This window comes from Eurosta solidaginis, chromosome 3 (genome assembly GCF_040869045.1).
Source record: "Eurosta solidaginis isolate ZX-2024a chromosome 3, ASM4086904v1, whole genome shotgun sequence".
NCBI classification, from domain to species: domain Eukaryota; kingdom Metazoa; phylum Arthropoda; class Insecta; order Diptera; family Tephritidae; genus Eurosta; species Eurosta solidaginis.
Window position 1 is genome coordinate 197,357,024 of NC_090321.1, and position 22,321 is coordinate 197,379,344.

Below are 22,321 nucleotides of genomic sequence, written 5' to 3' on the forward strand. Positions count from 1 at the left end.
TCAGGTCAGAAATTTTGAGTCTGCTGTATTTAAGGAAGTGTGCAAAATTCCGGGAATTCGGAAAACTCGTACAACAGCCCTTCATCCTCAATCCGATGGCATGGTGGAAAGATTTAATAGGACACTGGAAGAGCATTTGAGGAAAGTGGTGGAAAAAGAACAGCGAAATTGGGATACTCACATTCCTTTGTTCCTAATGGCATATCGTTCTGCAGTACATGAGACCACTGGTCAGACTCCAGCCACGGTGATTTTTGGCAGTGATCTTCGTTTACCTTCGGATTTTAAATTTGGTTCAAGTGTCATACCGAGCAATGACAGCAATGATTATGTTAAAAAGCTAAGAGAAACAATGAATGAAATTCACGATCAAGTGAGAAAACGAACAAAAATCATGAGTGACAAAATGAAAGCGAGGTATGATAAAGCAATCAATTCGGAAGGATTTGGGCAAGGTGATTTGGTGCTGCTCTACAATCCTCAGCGTAGGAAGGGATTATCGCCCAAGCTACAGTCCAATTGGGAAGGGCCTTATAAAGTTATAAAAGCAATAAACGACGTAGTGTATAGAATTAAGAAACTTGGAGGAACCAGAACTAAAATGAAAGTGGTCCATTTAGAAAGACTGGCACCATTGGGAGTGAATAATGAGTCTGATCGGGGCGATCAGACTTAGAAGGAGGGTAATGTGACGAAAATATTTTTGGAAACTGAACTTTGAAATATATGTCATTGTGAAAATTAATTAGTTTTAGTTTTTGAATTCGTTGGTGAATAAAGAATCAATTTTTCTTACATAAATTTTATTTACGATTTATTCGATTGGCAATCTAGGGATACATTTATTAAAACCCGTAACAATACAATAATAACCGCTGGTAGTGTATGTGTGAAATTGTTATGCCCATGTACAGGCATTTATTGCATTTTTATGTAAGAATGGAAATATGTTTACATATACTTAAAATATACTACCGATATTGTAGTATTACATTTTTATATTATAAAAAAATGTTTGACGATAATACTTTTTTTATTAATAGAACGCCAACAATGCCGAAAATGTTCCTCCAACGCCAGAAGAATTACCAGTGGAAATTCCACTACCTGCTTTTCCGGAAGATCCGAACGAGTTTGCTTCGTTTTGCTTAGTGGTAAGTGAATCGCCCAGTCGAACTTCCTCACGTCCTGTTACTCCCAATACCGTGCCACGCAATCCTGCTGCGAGCAATTCTGCGGCACCGAGTGCTGTTACGCCCAGACAAGTTTTGTTGCCAACGTCACGCAACAGAAGAAGGGGCGCTAGGGATGAAATTTTAGAATTGGTGCAACAGGACATGAGGAACAGACGTCATGAACAGTCAAGACAGGCTGAATCCCTAGGCAATTTGGTAAATGGGTCGATGTCGTTGGCTGCGGCAATTCAGGAGATGGTGGCATTGCAAAGACAACACCGGGACTACGTACGTATGATGTCAACCAGTATCCTCTAAGTTTAGCTTAAGAACATTGAATTCCTTTTTATAAGTATTAAGTAATTTAGGAAATTAAAAAAAAAACTGAATTAATTTTAATTTGTTTTATATTATTGAATTTTTATTTCATTTAAACGAATTTCTTTTAATTTTAAATATATCAATATAGTGCAGTAATTTTTGCTTTTTAAAGAACCAATATGAAATGTGATAAAATTATTGAGAAACTTAAAAACAAACTATTCTGTACTATTTGCTGTTTTATTTACTTTATAAACAAATGTATATTAGTTTTTAAGTAAGCAATATGGAATGTGATAAAACTCATTACTATGAAACCAAATTATCAGAGAAGATACTCAGTGCTATTTTTTTGTTATTGACTTATTTAGAAATGTAAACCCACAAATAAGAAACCTGCAAGTCAATCATATAATTAATAAAGACTTTTGAAAATTTTAAATTTTGTCTACATTTTTATTCATTCTTCAGTATTTGTTTGTGTTTTGTTTACATATATTATCCTATTCGAGGCACAGTCAGGCTATATGGTTGATTAACTGCTGTCGAATCCTTTCGCCTTGGCGGTGAAGATAGGTGTTGTTGGCATTTTCTGGTGCAGTCGTTTCCTCGTCTGGCTCCACTTCTTCAATTTCCACTTCGTCACTCGGAAAATTTTTTCTTACAACATTGTGAAGAATAAAGCAGGCGTTTACAATTATAGTTACTCTTTCGGGACTATAATTTAAAGTGCGATGTTGTGCCAAGCATCGAAAACGTGACTTAACCACTCCAAATCCTCTTTCAATAACATTTCTTCCTTACAATGCACTTTATTGAATTTTTGTTCCCGAGGATTTGCGGGCTGAGCTAAGGGTGTGACAAGCCAAGGCTCTAGGGGGTAACCCTGATTACCTAGTAGTAAGCTTCCTCTCTGCCCGCTCATAAACGCACGCACGTTTGATGTTGTCCATATACCTGAGTCGTGACATGACCCAGGAAAAGTTGCATCAATTGCCAGAAATTTTAAGTTGTCGTCGCAAACAGTTTCAACATTGACGCTGTAGTATCCCTTGCGATTCATGTAGAGGCTACACGGTCTGGCCAGAAAAGTTCTTGGTGAACAAATGAGCGCCACATGTGTGCAATCGATTGCACCGATAACACCTTTCAAACCAAACTTTGCGTAGAAACAAAAAATATTAGCCCATGTACTATCTGTAAGTTTCCACGTTCAACGTTACCTTGCTTTTATAGCCAACTGTTCCTCGTATGTGGTAGGAAAACTTACTTCAGATGTTTTTTCTTTCACAACTAAATTTGTAATGTATTTGATGCATTGTGATGTATCGTGATGCAGAAGATTGGCTGAGCGCAGCATATATATTATTAGCAATACATTTTTGATACGATCCATGGGCAGAGAAGTAGGTTGGTCATTTTTTGGCAACAACTCTTCTATAAGTATTTTACAGGCTTCTTTCGGTAAACGGAAATGCTCTTTGAAGGTACTACAAGGAAGGTTCAATGGATCACTACTGTCTCGAAGACTCTTTAAGTTATGTCTCCGTTCCAAAATTTCATCATATTCTTCATCTTCAGCAAGCAGCAATAATAGTAAATTGGGCATTTTTATTATATTAAACTAATTATTGGCGTTTGAAACGTTTTGGGTAATTTTTACTTTTCGTTGTATTTGTTTATTTGTTTTTAAATTGCTCAATTTAATTTTCCCTTTCGCTTTATTTATTTTACAGAGTAAACATCAGCTGTTTTATGTGGTTACGTCGATGTTACCACCTGTTTTAGTGGTTACGTTGTTATCCGGCAACTTTTGCCTTCAGAATACGAAAAAGGTGTAAAAGTTGCCAGAAGATTTCGTAACCGGTAAAAATGAACTTGTTACCACTGTATAATAGGGTCGTAAGTGTGATATCTTATCTGTCAACTGCCTGACAGGCTGTTCAATATGGCTACTTTTTAGCGTTTTGACAGGGTGTTCAATATGGCGGCGCCTATCTTCAGCGGGTGATAGAAAGAGATACAGAATGAGACAGCGATAGTCAATTACAAATCACCTACGGCCGGTATACTCACCATTTCTAGCAAAGTGGACTTAAGCTGGAGACATTGGTGCTTTATCGGTAACCGTATCGGTAACCTTTTAACAGCTGATTCGACCAACCTTATGAGAATCAATGCAATCGATTATTGGTGCCGCTAAGGTCGTAACCGTATCGTAGCCAACCAATTGGGTTTTGGTTTACCGTCGTAACGATAAACAGCTGATTACGTTAGGGATACGGATACAGCGATACGACATACGGCACCAATGACTCCGGCTTAATACAATAAGAGCCGTCACTCGTTATTTTGTGGCGAGTATCTCGCTGGAAATTGAAAAAGGAGGTGAAAGCACAGGAAGGAAAAAACCCGAATACAGAGGAGAAAACAATAAAGAATCTACGGCATAAACTAAGGAAAAACAATATTGTCACAACGAAAGCGGACAAGGGAAACACCACTGTGCTAATCGAAAAAGAGCAATATATATCCAAAACCGAGGATCTCATAGAGGAAATGAAATGTCGTAGAATGAGAGAGGATCCCACAGATGAATACCAAAAACAAATCAAAGTTGCTATAAAAAATGCAACAAATATAGTAGATTCTAACATGGCACATAGATTGGTCCAAATGAACCCTTCCGCTCCTCCACTGGTTGCGCTACCAAAAATCCACAAGCCGGACACGCCAATGAGGCCCATCATTAATTTTAAATCGGCACCATGTTACAAACTGTCCAAATATTTAAAAACGATATTGATAGATACTCTGGAGCTAAGGAACGAATATGCAATAGCTAACACAACAGAACTAATAGAGAGACTCGAGACCGTAGAGCTAACAAGAAACAGCAAATTGGTATCTTTTGACATAAAAGATTTATACCCATCTATACCACTATCGGAGACTTTGGACATAGTTAGCTCAACAATAGTTAATAACACAAAAAACAAAGTGAAAAGTATGCAAATCACAAATACGCTAAGAACCACTTTACGTCAAAACTATTTCAAATTCAACAATAAAATATATAGACAAACAAACGGTCTTGGAATGGGAAGCCCCACATCAGCAATTTTTATGGAAGTGTTCATGCAAAATCTGGAAGAAAAGTACATACAGGAGCTGAAGTCCAAATTAGGCGTGTCATTTTATGCTAGATACGTGGATGACATAATATGCGTTTTAACTACTAATAACGAAGAGCTCGTACTGGAGTACCTCAACAAACAGCACGGCAATATAAAATTTACAATGGAAGCCGAAAAAGACGGAGGAATCAACTATCTAGACCTCACGATAAATATTGATAAAGAAGCCAAAAGATTTAACTATGACATATATAGAAAGTCAACGGCCACCGACAGAATAATACACAATACCTCAAAGCACCCTCAACATCATAAAAATGCAGCATTAAGGCACTTGGTACATAGACTTGAAAGAACACCTCTTACACAAGAGGCATATAAGAGAGAACTTGAGGTCATATATAATATCGCTGAAAACAACGGATATAAAAAAGCACTAGTAGATAAGCTCAGAAGGACAAATGGAGAACCAAAAAGAAATAATGAAAAGGAAAATAATAGCTGGACGACTATGACATATACTGGAAAAGCAACATATAAATTGGCAAACTTCTTTAAAAAATACAACATTAACACAGCATTCAAAACATCGAACAATCTAGGGCGAAAACTAAGAACTAACATTAACTCAGAGGATCCGTTTAGCAGCCACGGCGTATACAAGCTTACCTGCGGATGCCAGCATAGTTACATAGGACAAACAGGACGGCAAATAAGAACGAGGTTCAGAGAACATATTAAAGATTACAACAAAAAAATACGGAATCCAAACATTATACCCGAGTCTTACTTCGCGAATCACATGGTCGAGAATGAATATTCCACAGCAAACATCAATAAAACAGTTAGGGTTCTTCACATACAAGAAAAGGGCCGACGTCTCAACGTACTCGAAAACATGGAAATCTACAAACAGAAAACATTCGACGGTAGAATAGTAAACGAACAGATAAACACAATTTCTGACACAATATTTGAGCCTTTAAAACTTGTTTACAGGAAACAACTTAATCACATAGGTACAACAGACAAACACACAACAACAAATAAACACAAAACAATTAACACACCAAAACAAAAAACCGACAAAGAAGGTCAAACGACTAAAATCACAGATTTCTACCTACCCCAGTCAGCCACACAAATCGATTAGTAAACCACCCTCGGTTCTGAACGAACACACAGCACATACACATAACTAAATGTACACAAACATCAATTTGAAAATACCTGCACATATACCTACGAGCTATAAATACAGGACAAATGACAACAACAGATCAGAACGAAAATCGACACTGATGATGGCACAATGCCGAAACCGGTTTGTCTCAAAACCAAATTTGACAAGAGATGACGGAAAATCGTTCCAATATACATCATTTATCCACCCTGTCGGAAAATCAACCAAACAAGATAAGTCATTTATAAACATCTCGCCCAAAAAAAAAGTAGCAACTTATTGTATTTATCCCCTTTATTTCTAGCGGCAACGCTTCGTTGGAAACAACGAACTGTTACGGCAGACGAGTTGCAAAATTTAATTTTACATTTTTGCATGTTTTTTTTTAGTTTTTTTATAATTTTTCTATTAATAAACTCACAAGAAAAAAATTTCAGTTCAAAAATGTTGTTTATTTTATAAATAATTCAAATATTTGACAAAATATTCACCGCTTTGACAATATCGGTGGGAAAAAACGGTGATGAACGAGTTTCTACCGTCATGACGGCAGAGTTGTTTTATGCCCGGCCGTCATATTACGTCACGGTGAACTTCACCGTCTTCTTAGTTTCCACATAATTACTTTTACATTGCACTATTTCTGACAACATACTCTACCGCTATGTAGTAACGGCCGCTATATAGCGGCACCGCTTTCGAGGAAACCAAGCCTTTACTGTTTCACACTCTTCGTTCTGTTGGTTGTTCTCTATTTTTATACGTTCTGTCAATAACTTTTTTTGAAATTTTAACGAAAACACTGCGTTTTTTTGCAAATCTTCAAGTAGGTAATGTGGTGAATTACCTACCACCATTTTGACAATTGTCTCTTGCTGCCCGTGTTTGATTATTCTCTATAGATATACGTCTCTCGAAAAAAGCACAAATCACACAAGAAGATTGCGCAATGCGCATGTAAACATTAGTTTAGCTGTTTTTATGACGTATGAATTGACCCTTTCCTTTAGCTCTTTTTTTCTCGCTTTTTTTTCATCGCTCAAGGGTCAACTGTGACGTAGATGCGTAGAACGAAACAATTTTGAACTCGTGAACATTGTGAATGATGACTAAGTGTGTTATCATATCTGTCAACTGCCTGACAGGCTGTTCAATATGGCTAATTTTCAGCGTTTTGACAGGCTGTTCAATATAGCGGCGCCTATCTTCAGCGGGTGATAGAAAGATATACAGAATGAGACAGCGATAGCCATTTACAAATCAGTTGATCCAATCACTTTGGAATTTTGACGTTTATGCAGAAGATATCACACTTAAGCTGGAGACATTGGTGCTTTATCGGTAACCGTATCGGTAACCTTTTAACAGCTGATTCGACCAACCTTATGAGAATCAATGCAATCGATTATTGGTGCCGCTAAGGTCGTAACCGTATCGTAGCCAACCAATTGGGTTTTGGTTTACCGTCGTAACGATAAACAGCTGATTACGTTAGGGATACGGATACAGCGATACGACATACGGCACCAATGACTCCAGCTTTAGTCATAATTCACAATGCTCGTGAATGCGCAATGATTTGTGAGAAAAAAGCAACCAAATGACAAACACCTATGGCAACGCTTAAAGTCCGCGGCACAATGAAATTTTGCATATAGATGCGTTTAACACAGGCATGCTTAACGAACGAAACGATATCATTTCGTTACGATAATCAACGTTAATAAACGAAACGAAGTCATTTCGTTTCGTTTATTAACGTTAAGATCGTCAAATTAACGAAATGATTTCGTTTCGTTTTCTGCCATATCAAAACGAAATCAAATCGTTTATGTTGATTATTAATTTCAAACTATGCTGGCAAAGCTGATTGATGGCGGAGTCATTAAAGGTGAAAGCATTAGCCAAGCTGATTGCAACTTTTCTCATGAATTTTGACAGTACGAACATTTCTCAGAGTATTTTTGACATTACCACCAACGAATTACACAAACAAATTACATAGAGTTTGTGTGTGTATGTGCGCTCGTTGTTGCCACCTTACGGCTTCACTATGGCTATAGCATTGCCAGCATAATTCAAACATAAAGTATCACGTTTTCGTTAACGTTTTTAACGTTAACGAAAGCTTTTCGTTTCGGTTAAAAACGAGATACAATTTATCTTGATAATTTCTTTATCGATAATATTTCGAAGTGTTTCAACGGAAACGGTGGAAATTTTTTGATAAACGATTAGCTTAACGTTAAGGTGCATCCCTGGTTTAACACAAGCTTATGCGTGATAGTAACATCGCCACAATCAGCCAAGATGAAGGAACTTCAGACTTGGCAATTGAAGTTTATTTCGCCTTGCCCATTCACATACAAAATTTCGCGAAGCACTGTTTTAAACATTCTCCTTATACAACAAAAATACTTGCTAACATATTTTGTGTCGTATTCATTTGTTATACTGCAGTTTTTAATTGCGCAAAATGTTAGAAAAGTTACGAATAAGTGGGAAAAATAATTTCACTTGCAAAATGTGCCAGCACTATATACCTTCGACGAAATTTTGCGTCAAATTTTGGTAAAAATTGACGGGGAAAAAATTTACCCATATGTCGGCGTCGACTTTAAAGCCGCCTTCGACGGCACGAAAAGGAGCTGCCGCAATGTCTGTATTTGATGATTATAAGCAACTCTCATCAGCTCAGTCAGAATTGAGAAGGATCTCTCGAGCTGTTCGAAAGTAAATCGGGTTTCGGACAAGGTAACCCATTATCGTGCGATTTTTTTGATTTTATGCTTTAGCAAAAATGCACAATTTATCCGCGCCGTCACAATATTCTATAATAGTGTGCAATTACTAGCATATGCTGACGACATTGTACACCCGCGCCTTAAGTTCTGATTACTCCAAATTGGAAAGAGAAGTGAAGAAGATGGGTTTGATGGTGAATGAGAAAAAAACTAAGTACCCACTGTCATCAAGCAAAGAGTTAGCGCATCGTCGCCTTAGTAGCCACCACACTCTTGGCAGCCGTAACATTTGGGAGCCAGCATTAACACAAGCAACAACATCAACCTTGAAATCCAGCAAAAAATCACTCTTGCGAAAAATTGCTACTTTAGACTGCTTTGCCTAGAAAAGTAAAGTCCTCTCTAGGGAAGAAAAGTCATGCTCTACAAGTCACCTATCGTACCCATCCTGATATATGCTGAAGATGACACTGCCAACATGGGAAGAGGTGGATCTGAGAGTATTAGAGAGAATGGGAACCGATTTAAATTCCCTTGGTGTTACCAATTAGCGCCAGTTAGCATACCGAAGAAGCAAACTCGACTATTTACCAACCGGTAAAGTATTTGTATAAATCCGCCTTAAGTTTCTCATCACTTGTAATGATGTTGACACGGAATTATATATGAAGTTTAGATAAGATAAGATAGTGATTGGAGTATTGTGAGAAAAATTATCCGGAATATTTCTGGTCCATTATTGAATTACAAGAGTTTTACTCGGATATGAATATAGGGCAGAAAATAAAAGAACAAAGGTTTTGTCGGCTAGGTTAGGTTATGCGAATGAAAGAAGACATTCCGGCTCAGAAGGTATTTCTATCAACGCCCGTATTGAAATGCCGGGAAAAGGAGTGAGCTCCACTAATTTGGCAGGGAGAGGTGTAGGTAGCCTTGATGCCCCATACTGGCTTCAGTTATCGCATGACAGATAGGCCGGATTTACAAAGAATTCTTGCTGCCTTGCTTGTGCGTTTTATTTTGTTCAATGTATTAGTAATTTATGGCTACAAATATGGTACATGACTAAAACGCTACGGTCAGTAAGGTGAAATTACCTTTATGTCACATTCATACTGAGGTCAAATGATTGATCACAAATCACGCAGTCAAATGTGTTTATACAAGGCGCAGTCGCATATCCTCTGATATTTCAATAAAAAATTATTTGTCTCTTGTCAAAAATGTTAACTAAAGAAAACTGGTAAAAACTCAAATTATGACGACTGGTATATTGCATTATTTACATAGTTTTAAATGTTTGCTTAACTGGCTGTTCATATTTACTCTATTAACTAGATTGAATGAATAAATATTAATATCGCTCATTTGCTGCAACGTCGTCATAACTCAAAAAATATGACCTTTGAGTTAATAACACATAAACGTACCCAATATCATGATCTATGTTGTACAAAAAAATCTTCGTGATCAGTTAAAAATTTAGCACGTGGTATAAAAATGAAAATATGCCTTTATATGTGCAAGCTGATGGGATAGCACCACCTGTAAAGAATTAATTTTTTCCTGCTATCCTCTTTCTGCTTGAATGACACTCAGCGTTGACAGATTGACGACGCCGTCGTCATTTTGACGATTGTCAACTAGAATGACGCTTGGACGATTTTGTAATGAAAAATGACGATTTAAGCCTGCCTTCTATGTAAGATTTATTTTAAATATTCAACCACCAAGAAATATGTAGATCCAATAATATTGATTTAAATGGACACTGCAGTAATAAATATTGAAGTGATCAACTTAGCTCGTGAAAACGGAGTGGTAATGATATCATTGCCTCCGCATTCCACTCGTAAAATGCAACCGCTAGACAGAGCTTTCATGAGCCGACTCAAGACTTATTACAGTAACGAATTAAAGCGTTTTATGAGAGAAAAGTTTCTAAATTCGGTTTAGTTGGTCTCTTTTCCAAAGCGTATTATAAGGTTCACACTGGCCAGGTTGCAGTTAACGGTTTCAGATGTACTGGTATATACCCATTCGATCGAAATATTTTTACTGATGCAGACTATATTGCTGCAAATGATATGTATGAGCACGTAACTGCCGAAAACTCTGAAGTTTCCGAGCAAAATAATCCAACTTCGGAGACTGGACGTACTCTTACTTCACCAACATCTAATACAAATCGAGTGACTTCTCAGAACCTGTGGCATCAGCCAGTAAAGGAGTCGTTTCATCATGGCATATTTTACCATTGCCAAAGAATAGAAAAGCAGTTGCTACCGGAAGAGGAAGAAAGTCAAAAGCGACAGTATTAACAAAATCACCATATAAGAATCAGTTGGAAGAAAACATTGGGAAGATCCGGGAAAAAGTGAAGCCAACAATTAAAAAAGAAAATGATCCTTCAAAAAACCAGCAGCAAAAGCTTTAAAAGCTGAATGTGAAGAATTAACCAGTGACTCCGAAGTAAGCGTCGTCTATGCAGAATCGAACTAAGGGGATTTTGTTGAAATGCCTCCAGACGGAGTAATTTGCTCCTTTTGCGAAAAGTTATGGAAGGACGAAAGAAATATATCAGAATGGAGTGTTTGTTTACAGTGCGATACAGTGTGGGCTCATAACGTCTCCATTCCCAAAAAAAATCCAATTTTTATTTGCGAGACTTACATAAATTGAAGTTTTTAAGCAATTTTGATATTTCCAATAACTTATTCATTTTTAATATCAACGAGCCAAGGAGGCTCATTTACATTTTATTTTATCTTCTGAGAAGCTATTTATCTTTTATTAATAAAATTGGTAATTTTAAAAGAAGATATTTAATATTTTCTTTAGTAAAACTGATCTGGTTATTATTCGGGTTAGATGGTATATTATACAAAATTAGCCTACGTTTGCGTACCACATTACCCGCCAATTTTTGGGGAACGCCATTTCGGGCTCACCCGAATTTCGTTTTATAAATTGTAAATTGTTGGTGGCATACAACTTTTGATAAAGTACGCTATAGATGATATTTCACAAAAAAAAATGTGACGAAAAAGAGGTGAATTGGATTTTTGGTGAGGCCAAAATTACCCAAAAACTAAATGCTACACTACAAATACCGCAGTTCCTCTATTTTGAAGACATTTCTAAGGTTCCTCCAGAAGTTTTTTGGAAAACTACTTCTATTATCAAAAGAGCTGACTCTACATACAGGTTTTTTCTAATTTATGTGCATTCGTTACAGATGTAATGTGCTTGCCACACGCTTCAGCGAATGTAGAACGAATTTTTTCTAAAATAAATTTAAACAAAAAAAAAAAAATCCGAAACCGTCTGGAATCTGATACATTAAAAGGAATTTTGTAAGCCCAAGATTATTTAAAATTGAATAACTTTTCCTGTCATAATAGTGAACGACAAATAAATATGCTAAAAAAATTAACGCGAAAATGTGTAACTAAGAAACTAAAATGATATACCTAGGAGGTTCGATTCGAGCTCGAAGAAAAAAAAATTATAATTGCAAAAATGACTGAAAACAAGTATCTTTTAAGACGTTTTTGTTATTTATAAAATAAAACGAAATGAATTGAAAACGACTTTATATGTTGTATGTGGCAAAAAAAAAATAACAATCAAAGACAATTTTCAGAAAAGCGCTTTTAAAGTTAGTATTGTTGAATGAAATCCGGCGATCTCATTTTAGTTTCCGGCGAATGCAGTCGTACGTCCCCTGGTAATAACCCTGCAAAAATCGTGTGACCAAAAACGCACACAGCCACACGAATTTTTGACAGGGGTGACGATTTGGAATGAAAAATTGTGCAAATAAAATAGCATGCTGACAAATTTTGCTTTCCCACAATGTATCGTGCTCTCTCGCACCTATTATTTTCATAGGGATAGCAAAATAAGTCATTTTTGCGTGCAAAAAATCGGCCATTTCTAATTCTGCAGAAAAGTGGAAAATTGTTTCAGTTTGTGTGATTTACATTTTGCAGAAATTAATATACGCATTCTTTAATATTTTTTGGTCTACTAAAGGGTGTTTTAGCAAAAAAAAACTCATCAATGTGTGCATGTTTATAAAGAAAGAAAGTGAAATATGTAATTGCATAGTATAAATAATCGTGAGCAATTCTAATGCAGAATAGTAAATTTTGATTTCCACATACATACAAGAAAAAAAAGATTAGAAAATTCGGTGTAAAAAAACGGCTATGTGTGCAATAAAATAGCCTCTCTTGTTGAGATACACCTCCATGGTCTCCATTAATTATTGTGACGGAGGTGTGTTTGCAGCAGCAAAGTGAACCCAAACAGTGTAGGTCGTGGTGGTTGTTGTTCGTGGTCCGCATCAACTGGACCAGGTGGGGCAATGACGCCACATCCAGTTATACCAAGGTATATACCACAACAGCAACCGGGTAATGCAAGGCCACGATAGCAGCAGCAACAACCTCCCAAGGCTGGCTATCATCGTTGATTTATAAAAAAACAGTGTTTTGCATCTTTAACGCTTAAATATTTCCTCTGTTGAAACAGTTTCCACGATTCACTGTTCAACGAAAGCAGCAACCAGCGTATGCCACCACCGAACAGCTGATAACAAAAACTTGGATGCACAGCAGTTTAAAGCCAAAATGGAAGTTGAGGAAATATCTGAAAATAAGGTAAATATATGTTTCGCGTTATTAACAAAATCGCCATAAATTTTATGAATTAACAGATCGCTACGAACGACAAAGCACCCGAACGTGTGATCAAAGAAAGCACTACAGAAATTATTGCCGGCGGGGCCGTATTCTACAAGCCAGTACAAGAATTTAATCGTGATTTAAGTATTTCAGTACTTAATGTATACTCAAAGCGGTTGATAAGAGAGCGGGAAGCGGCGGCGCATAAAAATCCACAAAATAAAAAGGAAAACAAGCAATGCTAATGACAAGAAACCATACACGGCTGGTGGTGTAAAATACGACGATGGACTGCGAATATTGGAAGCGCTTGCTGCAGGAGGTTTACGTAGCATAAGTTATGCAAAAGAAGTAGCAGGCGTGCGTGAAATTGTTGCAAATGATCTATCTAAGGTGGTAGTAGATTCCATTAGCGTAAATATGCGACACAATGGAGTGGAACATTTAATTGTGCCAAGCGAAGGGGATGTAATGTAGGTTTGATATACGAATCAATAGCTAGTGATTTAACTGTAATAATCAATAATAAAATTCGCAATAGGACTCTCATGTACCTTTCAACTTCATATGAGAAGCGTTTCGATGTTATAGACCTAGATCCTTATGGTTGTCCGAATCGGTTTCTGGATGGCGCTATACAATCACTGACGAGTGGGGGTTCATTACTTGTAACTGCGATTGATATGGCTGTGCAAATATAGTTCTGTGCCTTTGCGTATGAAATGCTGCCATGAGATGGGATTGCGTATACTATTGCATTGCATTGAAACGCACTCTAATCGTTATGGAAAATATATTGAGCCACTTTTGAGCATTTCTGCCAATTTTTATATACGCGTATTTGTGCGTATGTATAGTAGTCAAGCGAAGTGTAAATATAGCATGAGGTTGGTATACAGCATTTTGGCCTTTTACCACAATCCAATTACTTACCATATCTTTATATTATGAACACAGCAAACAATGAATGGTATTTCAATGCACTGGTTGTGATACCTATACGCTACAGCCTATGGGTATTGTAAAAAGCAAGATCTCAGATAAAGGCAATGCGGAAGTAAAATTCGGTATACCAACTGGACCAAATGTTAATACAAATTGTGCGCATTGCGGTGATAAACATCATGTAAGTTTCAACTATCCCACTTAAGTATTTAAACTCGAATAAATCAAATTATTTCCTTCTTACTTAATTGGTGCTTAACCGTTTAAACGGTTATGTCCGTTCAAAAAGGCTCGTCAGTCGCTTTTTCAGAGGGTTATAGATGGGCGGTCCACTTTGGTCGCATCCCATACATGATCCAACGTTTGTTGAAGAATTGCTACAAATCATAGAAGAAAAACCGCTAAGTGATTTGGACACACAACGTCGTTTAAAAGGTGTGTTATCGGCGGTATGCCTGAACTTGTATTGGGTACCTGAGTTTTTATGTAAAAAATATTCATCATATCCAACATCAATACCTCGCATTCAATTGTGGACGCTGTACGCACTACATTGGGTTCACGTAATATGGACAAGCATATTGTTGATTCCAGTGGTAAGGCCACAATTTCAAATGATGTGGCAACCATTAAGAAACTATTGGATAAAATAATAACACAACGTAGCGTGCTCAAGAGGTATAAGCTTATCTGGAAAAGATATTTCGTAACGAAAACCCTGGAAGATTACCGCGTCTTGTCTGCTTTGGTTCAACAAAATATAACTTGGATGTTTGTTGCTCTTTTTCAATTTTCCTGAATACAAATGTCTGGATTGGAAAAATTTCAAGCAAATAAAGCTTGGCGTGCAAAAGTCAAGAAATTACTTGTCATGCAACGGTAAATGCTTATAAATATATCATTAAAATTGTATGCTTGTTTATGATGAGACATTTGAGTGAGCACGGAGATGGATGTTTTAAATACTGTAGAGTAAATTGGGTTACTATATAAGAATTTGAAATTTTTCCAAATCTTTGACTAAAAAGTAGCTACTAGCTTGTAGAACTTTATTACTATACTTTTAAAAAGATAAATCACTTTAGCATGGTAATATATACCTATTATTAAAAATTAATACAAACAATATCTTCAACATTTTTTTCTCGATTCACGAACACATTTAGAAAGGCTACAACGCCTGCTAAAGAGCCGGTACCTTGCCAACGCTTTAGGTTGGATTTAGAGGAGGATCTACAAACTTTGCTAGAAGCACGCGCAGCTCCTCGTGTAGCGAATGTAGATCAACACGAAAGTAACGTTGCTGTTAGCGGAAATACAATGAACAAAATATTTGAAATGGAGGATGAAAATAAATCCAACAATGCAAACACTATAAAGAGGATTCCTTATAATTTTTCAACTAAGGCATCTTGTGACGAAACTATATTCGAATGCCAACAGTAACGTACGTCTGATGAAAGTTTTATGGCTTTGGAAAAAATGTGTGATAAAACAGCATCCGATCCGGACAGCACACTATTTAAGTACATACATAGCGAGAACAAGGATATGGTTAAAGAAGATGCTAAAAAGCGCAGCGCCGATGGAAACTATTTTAAAATCCCTTGTAAACAAGGTAAGTGAATATACAACATATTGAAAATTGATAAGATTGCGTGGTATAAATTTAATAATATAATCGTAGAACTACAAGAAATAGATGAAGAAGCACAATCACTGCAACGTCTATTGCATGACTTATGCGTACAGGAGCAGCATCAATTGGATAATGAAACTCCTTTAAAAAGTATTGATGTAACACTACTAGAAGATAATGAAGCGCCATCTAAAATGTGGGACTCCACAATAGTGGGCGATACCACTTTACAAACTTCACCTTTGAAATTGATGAGACTTCTCAGACCATCTAATATACTAGAGGAAAATTGCGAAGATCAGTCTAATAGTTCCTTGGGTGGTGATGATGCATCATCACACATAAGCTTTTAAAGCGCTCAAAAAGGCAGTGAAACTTCAGCGACAACAAGCTTTTAAAAAAAAAGCTTTACCTACACTCTAAATCTACGCCGTCATATACGTACTCATACCGGTGGAAAACTATACAAATGCGAATACTGCGAATGCACCTTTGCTGTAAGCGGTCCAGTGCTGTCGCATTTACGTACACATCTGGGCAAAAATATTCATAGATGTGAGTTTTTCCCATCAACTTTTCCTCACTTTACGGAGTTACGTACGCATTTAACTACGCACAAAGACGAAGATTCAGAAACCCGGGAGCGAAATATGACAGCCTTAAAGGAGGAGGAGGCTAAATTAAAGCAAAATTTGGCCACTAAAATTCAGCAGCCGCCAAAACCCAAACGAAAATATACGTGCAATTTCTACAACAAGGGTAAAGGTTTATAAGACTGTGATTGTAAATGATATTCATTTTACTGATCGTTAATTCACAGATTTTACAACTTCATCTAAGCTAAAGCGCCATATACGTATGCATACCGGCGAGCGACCATACTCGCGCTCAGAGTGTGGGAAATCATTCTCATTGAAATCGTAAGAATATACAATAGGGTTCAGAGTTTGAATGGCTGGCAGTTAAAAATGGATTTATTTTAAAAGTTAATAAAAAAACTTATATCTAAACATATCCGTAAAACGAAAGACACAAAAACAAAAGCTCAGTAAAAATGGGACAACTGAATGAAACCTTACATCCATATCGCCTGCTGATTGGAATATCATCCGGTTGTTGTTGTAGCAGTTAGGTGGGGCGAAGCACTGCTACAACAATATCACCCGGTCTCGGGTGCCGTTTCGAAAAGCACCTTTCTCAGAAAATATTTGAATAACCCCGTATATTAGAAAAGCCCTATCACAGAATTCGGTTGAAGAATGCCCTAACTCAGATTTGGCTTCAAAAATGACCGATCTGAGCTCAAATACAACACATTTTGACAATAGCTGGAATGTTTATTCTAAGATAGGGCGTTCTTCAAACGAATTCTGAGAAAGGAAGTTTTTGGAACGGCAGCCGAGATTTGGTGATATTCCACTCAGCAGCCGATATGAATATATGGTAAGTCTCATTTTTACCGACCTTTCCTTTTTAAAAATGTGCTTAACAAAACTTTTTTCTTTTAATGCACTCTTAAAATGAATCCATAAGCACTGTAACGTTAACAACTTTTTCATACTTGTTTTTTGATTTGTATTGAGAGTGGCGATTTTAATATTAGAACGGCTAATTTAGACAATTAAAATAACAAAAATTACTACAAAGCCAAATTTTAGTGAGGACATCAAGTTTACCATAAAAATATTAAAATTAAAAGTCCCCATCTATCCTATTCGAGCTAAAAAAAAATTACTCGAGGTCAAAGGTCATTGCCTTAATAGCACCGCAGAAAAATTCCTCCAATTCTTTTCTCCTAGAGAGAACAATAATTGGGGAATAGGAATTTCGAAAATAATGAAAGGGGTGTTAGAGGCGTTGGTTCCACATTACAATTAAAGAGATGGTTGGTGTCATGTGGGGACACATTGCAAGCGGGGCATACATTTTGTATGTCGGGGTTGATTCTGGATAGGTAAGAGTTTAACCTGTTACAGTATCCAGAACGAAGTTGAGCTAGAGTGACTCGCTTTTCTCTGGGGAGTATGCGTTCCTCTTCCGCGAGGTTTGGATACTTTTCTTTGAGTACTGGATTCACCGGGCAATTCCTAGCTTATGCTACCGACGCTTGTTTATGGAGTTCACCAAGGACCTGCTTGTGTTTTTTCGCTTCATACGGCTGGGTTCTCAGGAGCCGTATTTCCTCAAAATGCTTACGGAGATAACTCCTTAGACCCCTAGGCGGTGCTGGTTGTCCAATTAGATGTCTGTTGGGATGCTCAGGTTTCTGGGTATTCAACAGGAACTGTTTGGTCAGCATCTCATTTCTCTCCCTGATGGGGAGTATTCTCGCCTCATTATGCAGATGGTGTTCTGGGGACATAAGAAGACAGCCCGTGGCAATTCTGAGAGCAGTATTTTGGCAGGCCTGTAGCATCTTCCAGTGGGTAATTTTTAGGCTTGGCGACCATATGGTTGACGCATAGCACTTAATCGGCTGGCTAATTGCTTTGTGTGTAGTCATGAGCGTTTCTTTATCCTTTCGCCAGGTACTGCCAGCGAGGGATTTGAGGATTTTGGTACGGCTCTGATTTCTCGGAACAATTGCGGCTGCGTGCTCACCAAAATGTAGATCCTGATGAAAGTCACACCCAAAATTTTAAGGTGTAAGACAGTCGGTAGGGTAATGTCATATGGTCGACATTTGGCGCGGCCATGTTTTAAATAAGATCACCGATGATTTGGTTGGTTACAATATCAGGTTTCGCGAGGCGACAAAACTGGAGAGATTGGGGAGATAGCTGTTTATTTTATTACAAAGCTCATCGGTGTAGGAAACAATAGCATAGGTGTAGAAGCAATAGTGACTCCTGGTGGTAAAGGTAGCTATTGATATGTAGAAGTTAAACAGAAATTTGATGAATATGAGTTTTTTTTAAGTTATTGCCAAAAAGCGTTGAGGATTTTTAATATCTTACGAGGTACCTTGGTCTCAAGGTCCCAAATTGGACCAGGCCTAAGTTAGGAGCGGTGACCTTACAGGAGAAACCTTGCACAAAATATATAGGAATCATCCTAGACAGTAAGCTGTCATGGAAGCTCAACGTGGAGGAGAGGGTCAAGAAGGCCTCAACGGCACTCTATGCATGTAAAAGAATGCTGGGGTGTACGTGGGGCCTATCGCCCTCTCTTTCTCATTGGGTTTTTACAGCGATTGTAAGCCCTATTCTATACTATGGAGTTCTTGTTTGGTGGAAAGCCACACAAAAAACAACATACCTCAAAAAATTAGAGGGATATGCAGACTATCGATGCTTTGCATTGCGGGAGCCCTGAAAACAACCCCGACGGCTGCACTGTATGCCATTCTGCACATTCCACCTGTAGACCTGGTAGCAAAGAACAAAGCGTTAACGACCGCAACCAGGCTCGATGCTTCGGGTCAGCTTGAGCGCCGACCATATGGCCATAGTAGTATAGCGTCCTCAGTCACAAGACGAACAGACTACATGATTCCCTACCTGCACTTTGAGGGAGATCTTAAGGCCACAATAGAGGTGGACGGTTGGCGCAAGGGTGCGCAAATGGCGGACGAGGCGGTACATGTGTACACCGATGGTTCCAAAATAGTGGAAGGAGTAGGGTCTGCGGTATACTGCGCTGATCCGGAATTAAGCAGATCCTACAGGCTGCCGGATTACTGTAGCGTTTTCCAAGCGGAAATATTAGCCGTAACCAAAGCAGTAGAAACCCTGGAAGAGAATAGCTTAAGCTGCAACCGTGTTAACTTTTATATTGACAGTCAAGCCGCAATTAAGGCAATAATCTCGCATAGCACAGCATCTAAATGCGTGTTAGAGTGTAAGCAGTCTCTGGAGAGAATCGGGACAGGGAGAAGCATACATCTATATTGGGGCATATGGGAATAGATGGGAATGAAAAAGCGGACGAATTAGCTAAAAAGGGCGCATCCCTTGAAGCTTGCTCCGTAGACGTCCCAATTAGATTGGGCGAGATTAAGCGAAGGCGAGAGGTGCACATGATCGACCAAGCAGGAAAGGCGTGGGTTCAAGCGCGGGGCTGTAAAGTGTCGAAGATTATGTGTAGGTCTTACAACCTTAGACTAACACAGTTGCTTCTATCATTAAAAAGAGAGGACTGTAGACTCATGACGGGTATTCTGACTGGACACTGCCTTCTGGCGTCACATGCCTTTAAATTAGGCTTGGTCAGTGATAGCAGGTGTAGGAAGTGCGGGTTGGAGGAGGAAACGATCGAGCACGTTCTGTGCTCGTGCCCTGCACTTGCCAGGCTAAGACTCCAGCTATTAGGAGTGATACAGCTGTCAGATCTATAAGCAGCAAGTGGCTTAAGTCCTAGGAAGCTACTAGTATTTGCCAAGAGGACGCAGTTATTTTATAACATAGGTTGTTGTTGTTGTTGTGGCTGGTTTTTGATAGGGTTTTTCAGTTTGGTCGTTAAAACATACTTCTGGTAACACTACGGACTCAATCAGTCTATGTGAGGTCCTCATGGACCGGCCAGTTCAACCTACCTACCTTCGTACATGTTTCTAAGAATGAAGAATGAGACCTATTCAAACTTCGCTATACTTTAACATACGATACTTTACCCCATTTTAACACAACTATCATTTATTGATTTTATTAAATTTTATAAAATGTTTCTTCCTCCACAGTTCCATTTCCGTATTGGATTGTCAAATGGCTTTCGCATTTTCTCCATCAATAACTGACAAGGTGGAAAAAATCTATGCGCGTAAATCGCAACATATCTTGGTCGAGCGTTTCTTCAAAAGCTCTCTAGTGGTGATGGTGACAGCAGAAAAACCCAACTGTTTACAAATGTTACAATATATCAATTGCGTCTACGGCTCAAATACCCACAGTATATGAATGAATCGAACGCACCTAATTGTCTGCCTAACGGATAGTATACATATTCATCAAATCGAAAATATTGCATCAAACGAACTGGGTCTGAATACTGAAACAGTACACATATTCAAAATCGATGAGGAGGCTGTGATGATGGTATAGGGTGAGTTGTTGAATAACATACGAAAACCACTTTAACCCATCTATATATTTGCATTACAGCTAAAGCTTTACAAACAGCAGAAATTGCTGGCGCCAAGCAATTGGAAAAGGCAGTGAAGCATTCATCACACTGTACGGATGGTGTAAAGTTAGAAACTGCTGTTGTAACAGCTGCCACCAACACAACGGTCATCTCTACTTCGCCGAGTAACGGCTCGTCCGACTATCTATCGATGACAGTATAATCATATCTTTTGCCAACACAGGATAGCGATGTGCTTGCACAGGAAAAGATTTCAATTGGAAAACAAAAACCAATTAAGAGAGTTTATTTATTATTAAAGTATTTACTTTTCTTTATATCAACAGTATTAATTTAAGTTGCAATATCACGTGCATATATAATAAGGGATGTGATACGATTGCTGTCGGAATTAGATTTGAAACCAATCAATACTCCTGCTAAGGGTTGTAGAATTATTGCTTGAATAATTAGATTTAGAACAATAATAAGTCTGACTTAATTACAAGTCGTACATTTTTAAATTCATCAATTACGACAGCAATCGGATTCTACGACACCTTTGAATATTCTTGATCTGAAAAAAGAGTAAACCTAATCTGAATTTCTACTAAGCTTTCAGTTGTAGATTATTCAAATAATTGGAGTTTTTTCTAAAGCTTAAAATTATTTTCTGCTCGCTTAGAAAAGATTTCAATTGGAAAACAAAAACCAATTAAGAGAGTTTATGTTATTAATAAAGTACGTACTTTTCTTTATATGAACTGTATTAATTTAAGTTACAATTTCATGTGCATATATAATAAAGTATGTCGTGGTACGATTGCTGTTGGAATTAGATTTGAAACCAATCAATACTCCTGCTATGGGTTGCAGAATTATTGCTTGAATGATTAGATTTAGAACAATAATAAGTCTGAGTCAATTACTAGTCGTACATTTTTAAGTTCATCAATTACGACAGCAATCGGATCCACGACACCTTTGAATATTCTTGATCTGAATTTCTACTAAGCTTTAAGTTGTAGATTATTCAAATAACTGGAGTTTTGTCTAAAGCTTAATATTATTTTTTTGCTCGCTTAGAAGAGATTGGAAAACAAAAACCAATTAAGCGAGTTTATTTATTATTAAAGTTCTTCTGTTTTATATGAACTGGATTAATATAAGTTCCAATTTCATGTACATATATAATAATATTGAAAATAATAAATATTGAAAATAATAAATATTGAAAATTCAATTTTTTTGGTTCATATTTTATTCATATGGCTGCTCCAGGTAAAGTAAATCTGCAGGTAAAATTCACGTTATATGGCGGTTATATAAATGGTAAAACCGCAGTAAAATTGATTGTCAAATGGCTCGAAAATGTAGAGTGAAGTGACGGAAAAATGACCGCCAATTGACGAGCATTGTGACGTG

The 22,321-nt window shown here is 37.5% G+C and overlaps 1 pseudogene; it reads left to right on the forward strand.

Annotated features, from left to right (window-relative positions):
* The first annotated feature begins 12,366 nt into the window (after nt 1-12,366).
* On the forward strand, nt 12,367-22,139 carry LOC137244854 (tRNA (guanine(26)-N(2))-dimethyltransferase-like; annotated as a pseudogene).
* Nucleotides 22,140-22,321: the final 182 nt, after the last annotated feature.